Here is an 18189-nt window from a genome sequence, read left to right as displayed (position 1 = left end):
AGATATGCTTCCAGTGACCAAGGCCAGCTCTGGGTCATGCCTAAAGAAAACTGCACTATCCCAAGTCTGTAATTGAAACCCAACCATCTCTCCTCAGCCCTTGACTTGCAACCCCACAGCTGAGCAGGTCTGGCAGTGGAGCAAGGAGGTGCCCAGAGTGCACTCAATCGCTTAGCTAACACCAGCTCTGTGCTGCCCTAAGAACCCTGCATTTAAGACACATTTGTAAGTAAGAGAAGATGCACTTTGAGATGCTCTGAAAAAAATCAGCTTGCCCAAGCCTTCCACAGTCACAACATGAGGCTCAATCTGAGTCTCTCTGGAGACCCAGCTCTCCTGCAAAAGCTGCTGAAGCTGGGGTAGGGATGTAACCTGCCGACTGCACAATCCCTTGGAAATGGAAACAGGGTAGAGGATGCATGAAAACAGCATCAAGCAAGTATCTCATTTATGATTAACTGCCCTGGAATGGAAAGGAACAGGCAGGAGGCTGATGACAAGAGAATATCACACAGCCTAGCTACAGGCTTGCATTGTCCTTGAAATACCCTCTCAGGCTGGCTGGGTTAGCAGATCATCTTGGCTATCAAATTCATTACCGCACTTGAGAGTGCTGAATATTGAATCACTAGACCGCTTTCCACTCAGGGATGGAGTTAGGCCCAGGGTCCCTGCAGGGGGAATAGCCCTGCCCACAGGCACCACTAAGAGGAGCTGAGAGAGGGCTCAGCTCCCTGCTTCTTCCGCCATGTGCTCCAGCCTCACTGCTCTGGCCCACAGCTGGCCCTGGGCTGCCTGCCACGGGCTGTGTGGTGTAACACTGCACCTCAGCTAACTGTGCTCAGGAAAGCTCTCCAGCTGTTCACTGCTCCTGCCTTTCCCCCCACCACAAGGATCTGAAAACAAGACAGAAGGGCAGTCCCAGGGGTGATAAAATACAATACTGAGAGAAGAGTCCTTGGCTCCTTTAACCATGTAAATAGTGCTATTTCTATCCCTCTCACAGGATGTTGGAGATTGAATTAATTACAATGTTTGCAGAAGGTTTGGGGTTATGTGGCTGTGTCAGAGTATCTAAATGCAAATTATTACAAAATTATTCCTCCCAGAGGTTAATTTATTTCAGGCTGTGATAAATCCATCATAATTCTTCCCTCATATTTGTAACCCTCCTCCCAGTTGCTCTCCAAACTGCTCCAACAGCTCACTTCATGCTCCTAGCCTCAGTCCAGCTCCCCATGCCAGGACAAGTTCAGCCCAAGCTCCCTCTTGGGGGGTTTCTGGGTGGACATGTCTCAGGCAATCAGGCTTACTGAAGTGCAAGGCATGCCAGGCATGGCGGGGATGCCAGGACACAGCCCCTGGCCAGGTGCAGCCAGAGAGCCTGAGAGCACCTGGCAGCTGAGGAGCTCCAGCCCTCTCCTACTGTCCCTGGTAGGCACTACTGTCTGTTGGCCTCTCCCTCTTCCCACCAAAACCCCATCCAGCCTAATGAGCATCACAGCCAGAAACGGAGGACAAAACAGTGTACTTTAGAATATTCGCTTTTAAATTTTTTTAGCCATGTCCAAGTCTCTGCAGCTGATGCAAAATGAGCCTGGAGGTGGTACAGATGTTAAAAATACCTTGCAAAGAGGTAGTGCAATGAAAGTAAATCCCTTTCCTTATGCGTCCCAGCTTTTCCTGCTTCAAGTGCTCCTGTCCCCATTTCTCTGCAAATATATATCTTTAAAGAGAACATAATTTGGTATGTGCTGGTAAGTGGCTGACAGCACCACCAGCACTAGTACCATGATGCTACCTTGAGTCCCAGTCTTGTCATGGATAACTCCTAAGGGGAAACAGGGGTACCCAAAAAACATTTGGATTAGGTGACAGTCCTGGCTGACCAACCTAGGAAGAGCTCTTCATGCCCTTTTCACTGAGAAACAGCTGCTGGCAAGTTCTGCCAAACACCTATACCCCATAATACCCATGTAAGGTGTCCAGGTGTACAGCTGGTCTCCTGTAGTAGCTACTATCAGACTGAACCAGAGACCAGACTGCTCTATTAAGGAGAGTGAAAATCAGATATTTTCCCATATTGCAAAGGCAGATGTTAGCTGCGCAGCCTGTTTCTTTGATTTGCAGTCAGCTGTCAGCAAAATACGGTATCTTCTATTTTCTGATTATGTATTAAGAGTACCGTCATTTTGGCTTCAGTTTGCACATAATGTCAGGGGAGTCATAGCAGGACTGAATATCAAGTATTATACAGCAAACACTGTCATCAAAATGCACTGAACTGTGTTTTCTCTGGTTTTAGTGACACCACAGGCTGAGGATAAGTAAGGTGGGGCAGGGCTGAGGGCTGGCCCAGAAGCCCGGGGCAGAATATGGCCATGAGGAAGAGTTGTGCTCAAATGAAGTCCTTATCTTCCTGCACTTGCATAGGAAGAAGCACTCTCAGGATGAGAAGCAGAGGCGGCGGGGTGCAGCTGGAAATCAGCTCTGCCATGAGCTCAGGGACATCTCAGATGAGCTGGCCTGGGAGCTCATGCAGCAAGGTGGAGAGGAAAGGCAGAGGGAAGCTGTCTGCTTCACCAACACCCTGCCAGAACCCCTCAGTGCTTCTCATGGACCTCAGTGCCTGCTTTACGGCAGATCCCAGGTTAGCCTCAGCTGGCCCAAGGCCACCACAGAGCAGGGTCACAGCTGACACATGAGCAGGACTGCAGGAAGAGGCAGGGGCTCTCTCACCTGCTGCACTCATGCCTACAACCCCCCACACATCCCTGCTGCCTCCCTGCCTCAGTAAGGAGAGAAGGATTTGGCTCTAGCACAATCAATTCTATCTCTCTTTGCTGCTGCTGCTGAGGGAGTAGAGCTGGGTATCTCGGGAGACTGATAACAAGGGCATGAAGTCTTTTCAAGCTGCTCACCACAGGTCTGAATTTGTCCCATGTCAGCAGCTTTTGTAATGCCTTGCCATCTGAAGGGTGATCAAATAGCTTGTGCTATCTGAGATGAACTAATGTTTTCGTTCCAGATAAAGAAAACAAGCACCATGTTCCACATCAGTGATAAAAACAGCAAACTGGAAAAAAATAGCTAGAGAATATGCTTATTCTGTGAAAGCAATGCACATGTCTAAGATGGGACAATAGAAAACATTAAACGCTTGTTCCCACAGCTCATCATTCAGACCAGGATTATACCAACAGGAGTGAACAACCAAGAGCAGATAATCCACAAGATTTGTTCTTTCCACTCTTATTTTTCTACTCCTACTAGGATTTAATAAACTATCAAAATACTGTTAACCAAATAAGACAACTTAATCTGGCTACTGCATGGAGTTGGCTCCCTACCAGGTTAGTGCTGTTCCGTAATTGCACTACAGTGAAAACCTGACACAATGAATAAATACAGGTACTTCTGAGAAATGTCACAACTGGCACCTCAAGCAGAAACCCACTGATGGGTGGGAGGACTCTGGGACTGCCCCATTAGTGCTGACACAGGCTGCTCAAACCAGGAGCCTGGCGGGATGGTGTGGAGGAGGCTGAACAGCAACTTCCTCTGTATTTGCTCTGTTCCTGTGTCAAAATACTTCAGGCTCTGAGGCTGTCAGCTCAGTGTCAAGCTCACACACTGGAAGTGTGGTATCAATTTGTTTAATCCTAGACCCTGATGTCAGAGGAGTTTGTAAGACAGGCAAACATGGGCAAAAAAAGTTAATTAACAGAGGAGAAAGAGCCACCTCCGTGTCCTGGAAAAATACTAAGAACAGAATAGATAAGAGTGCCTTCAGAAACGACAGTCTGAAAATCCTAATGTCATCTGTGTATGTTACAGTGGCAAACTGCCCAGAGGAAGGGAACAGAGAAAATGTCACAAGTGCTGACAACAGACTTGATTCTTAGTGAAAAGCTCTGCACGAAAGCACTTCACCCACGCATTGCTCCTTTGGGTTTTGGGAGTGTCTTTCTGAATGAAACAGAATATCCCTTCCCATCGCTCTGCTCCCCCACTTTCTCTCAGGACCTGCCATTAGCTACATGAGCCTGACTGTCTCTGCCTCTGAGCTGTGCACACACAGCAGGAATCAGCACAGGAAACGATCCAAGCCTGTATTTAAGGACAGAGTAGGAAACGCTTTATAATTTGCAGTAGAAAATATCTACTTCAGCAGCTGAGAGAAGAATGAAAGAACAAGTGCCAAACCCAGATGTACCACAAGCATCGAAGGACCTCCAGCTAGCAGAACCGACTGAACACACTGAATCCAACACTCCCCAGATCCTTTTCTGGGCACTGGACACACAGTGGCAGTGCTTCTGAGCAGGATTGCTGCAGGAGATGATCCATTATGAAAGGCTTAAACTGGGAGTTAGGACATGGTCTACAATTAACACTCTCCCAATAAATCAACCCTGAAAGAAGCCTTCAGTTCAAACTAGACCAGTTACAAGAATCATAGAGAAACAGGGAGTTCACTGTTACACTCTTCCCCCTTCCCCGAAAACCAGAAAACTTTGAAAATGAATCTTAGACAAGGGAAGAATTATCTTGTCTCTTCACATGACACTTGTGGGAATGTATTGAAGTTGTGTGCTGCAATCCATCACTATCAACCTCTGTCAGAGTTGTCCTGAGCACATCAGCTTCTCACCAGATGTTTGGTTATGTTTTTTCTCCCTGGAACAAAGAGTCTTTTTATCCTCAGTTTGCTGCAATCTAAAATAAGATCAAACTGGAAACCTATCACTCTTATCAGATGCAGCTTCACTGCAGGCTTCATAACAACATAAATATGTTATTGCATAAGAGGCAAAGCAATTCATTAAGCAGGATCTTTTTTACCAGCTTCTCAGAAAAAATATCTACTGGAGAAACTGTCAGCGCTTCCGCATGCCCTGGCAGCTCACTGCTGGTAGGATCAGACTGGAAAAGGAATCTGGGTAGTAAACTAAGGATTTAAAGATGTAGTTTGCGCCAAGAAGTTTATGAGGTGAAGGCCTTTGGTTTACCCTTTTTGCATTAAAAACTCCCAAACTTTGGGGCAATGATTCATGTAATCCATGTCAGGAACTTGAGGAAGGGACAAAACCAAAAGGCTTTTCCGGTTCTCCTGCTGAAGCTCTGCAAGGAAAACAGTGGTACTGCACTTGGGGCTAGTTTGAGATAGAGACTGAAGAGCTTCAGCAAGCTTGTAAAACTATTGCTCAAGAATGGGGAGTGCTTGTGGTTGGTCCCAATCATTTCAGTGCAAAGAACAAATCTGTATTAACCTCTCATGGAGAAGTCAGCAATTGCAGAACATTTCCTTTCAACCCCAGCAAAGCTCAAGCAATTGATGCTAGTGTGAAAACCATGACAATCATCTTCCTGGGTTTCAGCCACATGCTCAGCCCTGGGCTCCTGGAAGGCACTTCCTGTTCCCTATCACTCTGCCACCCTTACAGGACACTGGGATGAGCAGGATGTACCACACCAGAGGGGGAGGCTGGGAAGACTGCACAGGGCACAGGCCACTGCTGCCCACCCTGATGAGCTGCTCTCCTGGCTGCCAGCTCACCCAGGTGAGGTGCTGTATACATACAAGGAGGGTCTTGCTCTCTAGCAACAAAAATCTGAGGGAAAATCAGGATGCTAAAAAAACCTCAACCACTCTGCCTGCTGGTAAGAATGAAAATGACTCCTGAGTCTGCAAAAAACCTTATTTTTAAATAGTTATTAAACAAAGAGTTTGGATCTGAATCTGATTCTGATAGATTGCAAAATCAAAATGTCTATGCCTAAAAATGTAAGAAATTAGGCTTAATGAAGCTCATTAATCTGAAATTCCATAGATGTGTGTACACTTATCAAAGCTAAAAATAAAAGTATGCATGTCTGAATTGTCTAAACCCCACAAATTAAAGATCATCCTTTTTTAGATTTTTGTAAAAAATTAAGAGACTTTACCTATGAAGAGTTGTTGACTTATGCCATAAATTAGAAGTGCTTATACCTCCTCTAAAATTCTTTGCTGTATGTGTTGGCAGGGATGTGGGAAGGTGCAGGATTGGAGGGGCAAGTGCTGGTTGCTGTGGGCTTTTTAACTTTGCAACTTGAAGCTTTTTTCAGCCCCAGAAATGCTTGGCTCTCCTTCAGCTATTGCTTTGCTTTAATTGTCTCACAAATGTTTTGGCCAGCAGTAAAAGTGCCGAACTCTGGAGCCCTTCCCTACAATTTGAGGCACCATGAAAGCAAACGGCAAATATGGGGTCATCTTGTGGGAACATGAAATTGCAGACTTCCAGTTGAACAGAAAGGATGCAGCTGATGCAGAACTCAGATGGACAAGTACCAGCATCCATGCTGGAGTCTGCAGAAGCTGCTGTGAGTGAGAGATCTGCAGCAGAAGGAATTCAATATGTTCCCTTTCCCTTCTGGTTGCAGACGCACGTAAGTGAAACCTGCGCCATTGCTCTTCTTTTTATCTCTCCATCTGATCTTCCAAAAGCAGATTACAGAAAGCTGCCTGTAAACCTGAAGATGCAAAGGACATCCCTAGGGACTTCCTCTTCTGCCCTTAAAATTAATCCAGGGGTATGAGGAGATAAGGACATCAGTCTGGTCCTGCCAGAACTGCTTCATGAACACATCTTTGTTTCCACAAGCATCAAACCATCACCTTTCACCCCTACACAGAGGGCTGGATCCAGAGGACCTGGTTTAAACTGGGTTGAACATTTAAAACTCCAACACCCTGCTAGATCTCAGCGTGGCTCACAGTGCATATGCCCAAAATTTTACCAGAGAAATGTATTTTAGGCAACTTCTGTTTGAAAACTTAATGGAAGTGTAGCTGTTCTCCCCTGAGCGTCAGGAACAGATGACTAAGAAATGTTGCCAGTATCTGTCTTTCAGCGAGATTAGTGTTGGGTTTGTGTGGTATCCTATTTATAACTTTGACAAACAGCTCAACCAATCATTTCATACTTAATCATAGCTGTCTGCCCAGCTCCCTTCAGAGAAAAGCTTTTCAAAAACTATGTGCCAACATGATATGAACAAAAAGACGCAAACCACAGTCAAGAAAAGAAAGATCTTGCTCCCCAAACCAGCAACAGCTATACAGAAAGCAGGTCTTGGTAAATCATAAGGCGTAATTAGAGCGTCATTATTCATGGGACTGCACAGCTATAGTTAGTCAGTGTTTCCACTGTAAACCCCTATTTTCATAGAGGTTTGCAGCTCAGCTGCAAGGAATTAGTCTGTGATGAAATTTGGCAGTAGAAATTTTAGAGCAAGGCTTATTTTTTTTAAACCATTTACAGATCTTTTTTTCTCCCCCCACTTTCAATTCCCCTCCAATTCCCCTCTCACTTCTGAGGCTCTAGCAGTACTTAGGAAAGAAACAAAAAACACTTCTGTGTGCTGTGCGATGTTTGGTTTCTGTGCATGTCTCTGTGTGGTTAATGGGAACAAAAATATCAATTTAGCAGGGACTTTCAAACAGAAGTCTTAAAAACTTGGAGCTTGATTCCCACAACAGTTACAACTCAGCTTTCCTTGGGATGTATCCATGAGCATTAGTATGTACAGTGTTAACTGCTATGCATTAAGGAACCTTGACATTCTGAGTAAACCCTGCATATCCATCTAATGCCGAAGATGGGTTTACATTTCATGGGATAGAGCTGTTAGATTTCTTTACATCTTTTTGCTTTGAAATAACATTTTCCAGGGATTATAAGAGATTACTTTCTGCTGGACTCAACCCTAAGCCCTACATTCACCCGCCTGTTTCCTCCTCGCCTACCTGACACTTCCATTAGGGCTCACATTTCAGCATGAACAAAGGCATGGTGGGGACCACTAACGGGAATCATTAGGAAGGGAAAGGGACAGGAGAAACATCTCCATGGGAAATTTTATCTCAGACAAAATTAAATAGAGCATTTCACAACATTTTCAGCTACTCAAGAATAACAGACTGCTGTTTGCATTTGTAAGAATATCAGAGGAATGCATCTGCTCTTTTCCAACTAGCTTTGGTGGAAGCATCCTAGAGGTTCAGCAACCCCACATATGAATGAGATTTGCTTTCACACATATGGACCACACTCCAGAAAGGTACCAGCAGCCTCTGGGCACCATGCCTGGTTGTCACTGCATGCCACAAGCAGCACCAGAAGAACTGCCTCAAGTGCAGTCCCAGCTCAGAGTGGGGCAGCAGTTACACAGCTTGAAGAAAAACGAGTGTAAAACTGTGAGCTGGAAGAATTACAAGCCTCAGTCTGGAACTGGATCACTGTGAATGGCCCGAGTGTTCATACCAATATCTTTGGCGCACAGTTTCTAAAGAACAGACTAGTTTATCCAGGCAATTTGATTTTCTAGTGAAACAGATGCCACCATTTAACATCACCATGCTTCAGACTCTGTTTTCCTGGACCGTGATCTTGGCATATGGGAAACTGGGCCACCTCTGAGCTTCTGACACCTTGCACGTCTTCTTCCCCATCCCAGCATTAATGAGCTTCCCCTTGGACAGCCTGGCACAGTGACAAGGATAAGACTGCTTGCAAGGTACAAGGCAAAATTCCTCAGGGCAGCTGCCTCCAAGCTCCCTGCAACGCCAGTACACTTCAGAGGAATGGAACAGCAACACCAGCTGTCTCTGCAGATACCCCACTACCTCGACCATTATGATTTGTGAAAGCCATAAAAGAGAAATTCTCCCTTTAGAGTGAAAGCACTTCATCTTTGCTAAAAATTGTAGCAAGCACAGTATTTATGTTGCAAGAAGGAGGATCTGAACTCCTGCCATGTCTTAAAAACAGTACAAAGCAGAATTTCTACATATACTGCTTGAATCTGCTTTTCAAGGTGGTAGTTAGAAATTAAGAGGCAAATGAACTCAGTAAGATTACTCATGTACCTTCAATCATTTACAGGAATGTTAGCAAGATCTGCACTTCAGAGGGCTGGATCACACTTCCCTGCTGCAACCATTATTAACCTGACATAACATGTTCATAGAGTAAGAGATGATAACGATGCTGTAACTGGTCTCCCTAGAATATGGTTTTGATTAGGGAATATCTTAGAGAAACTGTCATTCATTAAGCACTCAACTAAATGCATAAAGATGGCTGAAGGAAAAGCTCTGCAATTTCAGGAATTTATAACTTGAAAGAGGTTCATTCTTAACATTTTGGTCATTGGGTCTTTTTTGCTTGAGTGTTGCTAAAAAGTGGCAGATTCACATTAAATGCCAATCGGACAGTCTTGTCCTTCACCACTTTGCCCCTGACTGTAAGCAGCGCATCTTCCACACCCACCTGAGAAGACATCATGGGCCAGTCAGTGAAAAATGCAACTTTTTAAAATCTGAATTTGGTTCTGCTGATACTCTGTATCCAAGTATGTTATTCCCACCTGGGAAAATCCGTAATGCTTCACAGTGCATCAGGTCCCAGGTACTAAACTCCATTTAAACCCAGGACCCCAGTCAAAGCAGCAAGTTCTCCTTTTGATCCCTCTGTTCTCTTACTCACTGAGATGCTTTTGCTCTTGAATAATCACATCCTTTGTGCATCGTGGCACAATAGCACTGTCACCAATTTTTTCTTTCTTGTCATAAGAAAAAGGGACCATCCCCAGGATGTTTTATCAAGTCTGGAAGTCAACTTCACTTCCAGATTCAGTTACACCAGTGGAAAATGTTCTTGGCACTTTTAAAGATGTGATATACTACCTCTAAGCATTCACCAGTCTAGCCACTATTTGCCTAAATGATGAATGTAATTCAAAAGCACTATCTCCTTTTGCAAGCTGTTAATAGGGAAAATTTAATACCAGTCTGACCAGTAAGTAAGTGACAGCAACTATGACCACAGTCAGTATATTTTTCAGTAGTGCCTTGCAGCAAGCATGCTTTCCCCTGGCCCTGCTTACCTTTGGGCTTGTTTCTGAGCTACTGACATAAAACCAAGTGCCCACAGAGGAACAGTCTTCCAGAGCAGAAGACTATTCTGCAGAGCAATCACAATTGTATGCAGGTTGCTTGCCTCCCACCAGCTAACTGTGTGGCCTTTGCTGACCAGTTTGGTAGAAAAGTGGAGAGGATTTGCTCTTTTGAGCATTCATGGAAGTAAACTGTGCAATTCTCTTGGTTTTGGTATTTATAAGCAAGTCATGTTCCAGCCTCCAGGCTTACTCAGGGGACTGCTGAGGGACTGCTGCTCTCCTACCATATGTGCTCACACAGCTTGAATGCCAGTCACAGTGAGCTCAGTGCACCTGTGCTGGAGAAAATCCAAGTGGAAATCTCATGGGAACAGGTGTTGTCACTGGGGATGCTTAGAAACAGGCTGGGCAAACTGCTCTAAATAGACTCCACTGATCAACTCTTGGTTGCTGTATCTGCTGAAACCATGTGATCTTAGATGACTTTTTCATTCTCCATTTCCCAGGATGTGATGACCTGCCCATCTCCCTGGCTGGGGTGTCATGCAATGGTATGGATCATTCCCTCATCTGGCAATCAGGAGAACAGACCCATCAGTGTGCGAGAGTGACAGGAAACTGTACCTACCCAGCATTAGAAACAAGAAAATGCAACAAGATCTGCACCTTTAATTGCATTCTCACTCCCTGTGACAGCTGAAACCCCCTTAATTAATACACTTCATACACTGTCTATTTTTGATCTACTTCAAATTCCAACCATCAGCAGGGGATGGATATCCCGTTCCTGCCGAGAGCCCCCTGGGATTTGTGATGCCCATCGTTCAGCCTTGCTCGAGCAGGAAGACAGCTGTGGATACCTCTCCCCTGCATGAAATATCCCCCTCCCCTCCTTTCTGAGTATGACTGCTTGCTCAGCTTCCTCAGCACTCCAGACTGCCCTCCTTCCCTTGGCATACAGAACTTCACCCTTTAATAAAACAAACTCACTGTCTTCCACGTGTCTTCCAGGCCCTGTCTCTGAAATTCAGCCACGAGAATTCCCTTTTACATTTATGAAAGGTACTTGACTGATCTCCTGTAATCAACAGATGACCAACATGTAATTCCACACATCCTCACACACACACAGAGGCCTCATCAGCTGTGGCCCACACTGCACTCCTGCAAAAGGAGAAATCCACATGGCAGACTGGAGCTCAACTGTCACCTCTTCATTTTCCGACCCAGGCTGTTCCCACTGACAGACTGTCTACTCACTTCTTCCTTGACCCCTGGCACCAATCTGTGGTTCCCCACATGTGTACAGAGTAAATGAGCAGTGCTGGAGTGGCAGCACAGCAGCTGTGCTCCCAACTCCATGGATCCTGTCAGACAAAATCTTGCATTTCGTCAAAGTCCTTGTATGCCTTGCCGCACGTTGCAGTCACCTGGCTTACCGACGATATGGAGGAAGTATCCCTGATTCTATCCCAGCATGGCCTTCCACTGGCAACTGGCTCCTTCCCCTCTGCTTACAGAGTGGCACATCTGACTTCAGATATTTATTAGGGCACACAAATAACAAAACCTGCACTTTGGACGGCAGTTGCCTTAAGCCAGCAGAGACACTGAACTACCAATTTCTGAGGCAGTACCTGATGAGGGAACAAATGGGAATGGAGCAGATCTCCTTGCAGAGGAGCTGCTGTTAGAAATCCAGCTCCTTCTTAATCTAATGCAAAGCACTTGCTGTAACTTCAGGGTCTTGCCTGCCTGAGGCTGAAACTACTTCCACTGAAGTTGATGGCAAAACTCCTGCTGGCTTCAAAGGCAGAGGGACTGACCCCCAGTGCTTCAACTCTTGTAACCCAACTGTGTGCTTAACAGTAGGTTAGCCAAACTGGGAAGAGCTTTCACATCCACCAACCCTCTTCTGAGCAGCAGAGAGGCTTGTCCAAACTCTGGCCAAGGCTTTTGCCCCATTACTTTAATCACAACCACTACACAGCGACTGCCCTCGTGTCAGGAGCTTGGATCAAGTGCTGCTTTTCAGAAGTGAAGCGTGCTGCAAGTCAGATGCTTTACAGACACCACTGGCCTGAACTAACAATTCCTCCACAGTGGACTTTGAAAGCTCTGTGCCAGATGGCTACCTAGTTCCTAGCTATAACCTTCAGACTGTAATTAAAGATATTGTCGAAGACAAGCTTCCTTCACAAGTTCTGAAAGTATTCCAATTTCATGCTTTTGCCTGCCAGAAGATGTTTAACTTCTAGATGAATTTTAGGGCTTGTTTTCTTCCAGCCTGACACACAATATTTCAATAAAGGGGCCCAAGGGTCACAAGAACCAGTCAGTGTATACTTCCTGAGGCAGTTCAAAGCCACCAAGATTTCACATGAAAACAAGAACAGTAGAACAGTTTCAGGACAAGAAAATTATCTCAAAGCCTCATCACACTCTAAACATGGACAACTCTCAGTGCGTCCCTTATCCACATGATCTACTTCAGTTCCTAGTAAATTCCACTTTCATTGCTGGTTTATATTCAGAGAAGCCAAACGGAGCAGCCTGCAATGCAGAAGAAGTTTTTCAGGACACTCTTCAGGACAGTTGTCATTTTGGAATATCCTACTCCTTCCCTCTTCCCTGAGTGCTTCATTAAAAAAACATGCACAAAACTCCATGAAACCCACATTCCAATTCTCATGGCTCTCTGTTGTCTTTGAAAAAGTCTCTACTATCCTCATATATCCACCTGACCAAATGGAAAGAGGGAAAGAAATGTAAATACGTATTCTCTAAACCCCCAATGTACCAGGCCAGGAAGCTCCTGAGCACAATAGGTAGAAAGCCCAAGTCCCAAGAGCACCTGCCTAATCGACCTCTGTGGCCCAGCACAGAACCCAGCCCTGGCTCCCCTTTCCACACCCTTCCTCAGCTCCCTGTCAGCAGCCCCTCAGTCTGCTCAGGACAGGGATCAGTCCTCTCCCTGCTCAGCTGTGTGGGGCTGTCGAAGGGGAGGCTTTGCCTTATAAAGGAATGAATGCAGAGTGATCCTAAGGGACAGGTTATGCAGGAGGGCACTCGAGAAGATTACAATCCCTTGTGGCTTCACCACCTACCAGTTAAATTCCTGAAACCTGCTGCTGCTGCTGGGAAACCTCTGCATTATAACGTGCTGGGCTGTTCACCCAGACTCCTCTTATGAGCCTATTCTCTCTTCCTTTGTCTTCACTCATTCACACTTCTTTGCCATCATCTGTCCTTTTCCCCCATCTCGTAAGTAAGTAGTTGGACAATTAGAAACTTTAACTCCTGGAATGCAATGCTGAGGTTGCTTGTTATGGTGGGAAGAAATAAACCCCATCAGTGCCATGGATTCTCCAATGTCTCTGCAAGGCAGGATGGGTATCCTTTTGGTGTTTCTTTTTAAAGGAAAACAAACTCCTCATAGTAAAGCTCTCAGCATGTCAGAAAAAGAAACACTTAATGAAGCAGCCTTTCAACAAGTGTGTATTGCACTAAGGCTTACAATAATAATTTGTGCTTTTCTTCACAGAACCACCAAAGCAAAGGCACTGTTTTTTTCAGGATGAGCTGCAGACCTAAAGCTCAGCACTGTTATGTGCCCTCAGGCCTGGGCAGGCTCAGGGAAGCCCCTGAAGAGTCCTGCTGCCTGCTGGTACCTGGTCACCATTGTCCTGGCTGAGACGAATTATGCCAGGAAAGGACTTTGGCACTCTGTCCGTCTTGGACAGGCACAGCAAAACGGCACAGCAAGATGGTGAAGGGCTGGGTGAAGGCTACCCCTGCCTAGGGCTGGGTGTCAGCACCCACCCATCCACACACACCACACTTCCACACTGACACATGGCATCGCCACAGCCTCCTTGTGCAGCCACCTCCCCTCCACAGGAGCAGCTCTGGAGAGCCCAGCAGGAACAAGCCCAGCAATTCAATGCAAATATCAAAGCTGCCCGTGCTGAGGGAGCACAAGGGGAATGTGGAGCAGGCACAACCCTCAGCGCTCCTGAGTAACGAGCAACAAGTCTTTCCACAACCGAAATGAAAATATCACTTCCCTGAGGAATGGGATATTAATTATAAGCCTACGCAGTTCTAGCAATGCCTGCTATGTTTATTTTGATCCTCACTACCACACACATTGCAGCGGCAATACCATCTTTCCTTGGAAGTATTAGACATTACAAACCTCATTTAAGAAAACAGATTTTGCCAGCAGGCCATCAGAAAGATAAGAAATAACCTGACTACACTCCAGGCCATAATTGTTTCAGGATTTAGCCACTGAAAATACACCTTTTGTAGTCTGCTGGGGTTGGGAGATAGCATCTTCTTTAATCACCTCTGCTCAAGCCCTTCAGACGCTGCTTAACAGCTCCATTCAGCCCAGGAAAGCACAATTCTGGTCTGTCTGTCATTCCCAGTTGCAATCGCTATTTGTTTCCCCGAGCAGTAAAGAGTTGCTGTCAGCTAGGCTGTATATTTTCTTTCTACTAACTGATGAAAGTAAGATTGTGGGAGGCTCTCACAAGAGCTTATAACCCTTGTCTTTTCCAGCAGCATGGCCACAGTTTTGCTTTTGGTTCGGCTCCCAGCCCATGAACCTCTGTGCCAGTAAATTAAACAGTATCTGTTGTTTATATCTCCCACTGGTCACTGATATTTTCTCCCCTAGGGCCTGACTAACACTCAGCCTTTTCAGCTCATGTGCTTATCCCTTGTGCTTTTCAGTCACTGCAAATTTGGTTCAGCATTAGTTGAAGTAGGATCAATAGCTGAGGGCTGGATCCAGACAAACCTTTGCTCACATTCACACACCACAGAGCCCAGGGTGGGACCACACTGCAGGGAGGCCCATCAGGGCTCCTCTTCACTTTGCCCGAAGTTTCTTGCCTCTGCTCTGGGAGGGATGTGTCCCACTGTGAAGCAGAGTCTGCTGTCCCCCCACTTCCAGAGCATGCTCACGACTGTGAAGTTTGAACTGTGAGAACTGATACTGTTTGGAGCCAGGACACCATGTAGTTACTGCTACCAACCAGCAGCTGAGGGGCTCTGCAATGTGGCAGCCCTTAAACATGGCTCTTGACGTCAGGGCAGGTGACTGATAAGGGAAGCCCTCAGTCTGAGTATCTTCCTGTCTACTCAAGCCATTACTCCCCAGGGTGTTGAACTATTAAAATAATCTGATTAGTATTTTCAAGAATGTTTCTTTTATTTTGAGTGACTAACTCCAGACATCTTTAGCTTTAGGACCATAGTTCTCAGAAAGCACTGAAATTTGCCTTCCAAAACTCAGAGTCTCTCCTGTTGTGAACAAGTTAAGTCAATGGATGCAACTATGAAAATCAGGTAGCAAATGGAGAGCCTTTGCTACTCAGGAGCAGCCATCTTTCTGCACCCTTTACTCCTCATTTCCAATGCTTTGAATCCAGATGGATTTCTTTTAAAATTCTCTTTCTGTTGAGCATGATGAGGTAGCCACAGGGGAAGAAAACGCTGAATATTTAAGTCATGCCTGATGCCAGCTGCAGGCCCTGCAGCAGAACAAGGCTTGGGCTTGTGTCACTCTTGGTTCCTGACGCAGTGCAGCATCAGGCGAAGCTTCTGCCTGTGGAGAGCCCCTGCCTGGGTGAAGGGCTGCGGGTGGGAGGCTGAGAGCAGCACACACCTGGGCTGGAACACGGGACAACCCTGGGGAGGGGGCTCAGCAGGCCATCACAGAGCTTCTGACAGCTCTGCTCCCAACATCCTGGCTGGCTGACAGCAGCCTGTGACACAGGAGCCACGGGCAGCAGGACAAAGCAGCGCCACAGCTGTGGCTTTACCTGAGGCACTGGCTCCAGCTCTCCCCAACAAGTGACTCCACTATGCCTCTCCAAAACCCCAGCAGGTGTAGGCTCCCTACAGGGGAAGATCTCTGGCTCCCTCATGTCAGAGTGCAGCAGTGAGCAGCTATGCTGAGAGAGCAGAACATGGGTACCTGGGATGAGGTAAAAATGCACCTCGTGGAGCAAGAGGGGGCTACAATGCACTTCAAACTGTGCCTGCAAGCCAGGACACACCAGGACAGTCAGTACCAGAGAGAGGATAAAGATGGTGCTCAGAGCTGCACACCTCTGCCTCGCAAGGGTGCTGCAGCTCCTGGGGTGAGCAAAGACTTTGGGTTTATATTTATTCAGAACAGCAGATGCTCCTCTGAGATGGGAGTGAAATCACCAGATGAAGCCTTTTTGAAAACACCAGGGAGCTAAATGGTATCTTTAAGGACAGCAGTAGGTTTATAAGGATGCTGCTGTGCCCAAATCACATGGCAGTGAGCTGAGCAGCCAGAGTTGCTCATGGGAAGAGAACGCCGAGCTGTGGGATCAAAGGAAGCCATCACCCACCCCACAGAGACAAACCCAGACAGCCAAAGCGTGCTTCCCTACCCACCCTTCCTCCCGCTCCCCATTCCACCCTGAGTGATTGCTGCAAGCCCCCAGTGGCTTTTCTGTGTCATTTGGACAAGCCTGAAACTTTCCTCAAACAACTGCCAGCTCTCTGCAGCACATCTCCCATCCTCTTATCTGCTGACAGAGTGCAGGAGACAAATGAGCACGCGGCGCCCTGCGAGTGGTGGCAAAGCACCTCCCAGCAACAGGGCTGGGGCTGATCTCCCCCTGACAAGGAGCGGCTGACACTCTTGTCTCTGTCTGCCTTGCAATTGGAGGCATGTGAGGAGGAAGGGGAGAGGAGATGGGTTGGAGAACAGCCTGGCCAGCGGAGCCAGCGGGAACAGCACTGCTGGCTGCCCAAGCACCCAGTGTGCTGCCCTCCTCAGACCCAGGGCCAGTCCCTGCCCTGGAGCCAACCCACAGAGCCACTGTTAAGTGTCTGCTGGTGCAACCCTGGCTGCTGCTCCCCCAGCAGAGAGAGCTCTGCTCCCCAGCGTTTCAGTTCTATACACCTGCTAGCCTCTGAACAAGAGTCTGCCTATTCCTTGGGGCATAAAAAACCCTCAGCTGGATGAGGAATCCAGGTACGTTGGGTATTAATTTTATGCTATTGTTTAGTATTTTAATAATAAAGTACTAGTAACAATAAAATAACAAGCTACAGTAGGTATTACAACACATTGCAAAGACAGTGTCCACGCAGTACGATGGTGCACAACTAGAACTTGGTTTAAGTAGTCATAAACCCAGTACTCTTGACATTTCAGCAGCTGGCTGTCTCCTGAACCCAGGCTGTTTTTAAGATAACCACCATTGGCAGTAAAAGATATTAATGGTTTCTTCTAAATTTCCTTTGGAGAAAACATGCAAGAGGATGCAGAAGGGATAGTTTGCTATTTGCTGTTTAGGCTTCTCTTATAGAACAGCTCTGAGAGCAGATATCCACTAGGGCTCTCGTGTGTGACAGGCTCACTGCATACCTCAATATTTGTATCAGTTCTTTGCTTTGTCTGTACATAAATTAAGGAATTTACTTTACATGTAAAGAGAGCATTTAAGTCAGTAACTGGACTTCTAATATAATTCACCTTCAACAACCCAAGAACAAGAGAAAAAAGTGCCTGAAATGCCCTGTCTAAACCACCTAAGGCGCTTCAGACTGTAGCATATGCTGCCTTTCATACCACCTGCCTGCAGAAGCCACAGCACCCTAAATGCAGTCTTGAGACTGACTTCATTTCTGTGGTCTAATTCTTCCCCCAAGACTCCTTGGTATGTGCCAACAATATCTGGAATTTCTTTTCTACCTCCCATCCAAAGTCTGGACAGGGCTAGAACTGTTTGCTTGCAAAACCCAGTGCATTCAGGCCAGGACAGACACTGAAGATCAAACACATGCCTTGTTTCCAAAGACATTGCCTTCCCCACTGCCTCTTTCCACTGGGTTCATGATGAGATTAAATCCTGCTCAGATGATCTGCCTGGAAGCTCCCATCCAGCAGCACACGCAGCCAAGCCTGAGAACCTGCTAGGAAAACACCTTTTTGATTCACCACAATGGCAGCTAAAGAAGTTCAAGAACCAACACTTCATCCTCCTCCTCCCTGCCTTCAGCCTCTCGTCATCTTCTGGGCTGACCACGGTGGGAGTGATTTCCCAGCCCCTATCAGCTGAAAAGGCACATTGTGGAGCTGAGCCTGTGTGCCTTCATGTTTCATCCAAACCAATAGAGAGGCAAGGAGTGAGACAGCCTGCCTGCTGAATTCCCAGTCCCCAAATGCTCCCTGGGTACCATGAAAGC

General features: G+C 46.5%; 1 protein-coding gene across 2 annotated transcripts in view; it reads right to left on the bottom strand.

Annotated features, from left to right (window-relative positions):
* The window catches only part of GPC1 (glypican 1), a 252754-nt gene that overhangs the window by 103433 nt on the left and 131132 nt on the right, over positions 1–18189 (bottom strand). The window lies entirely within an intron of this gene.

The sequence above is a fragment of the Lichenostomus cassidix genome, chromosome 9 (genome assembly GCF_008360975.1).
Source record: "Lichenostomus cassidix isolate B80296 chromosome 9, HeHo_3.0, whole genome shotgun sequence".
NCBI classification, from domain to species: Eukaryota; Metazoa; Chordata; class Aves; order Passeriformes; family Meliphagidae; genus Lichenostomus; species Lichenostomus cassidix.
This window is presented reverse-complemented; position numbering and strand designations above follow the sequence as displayed.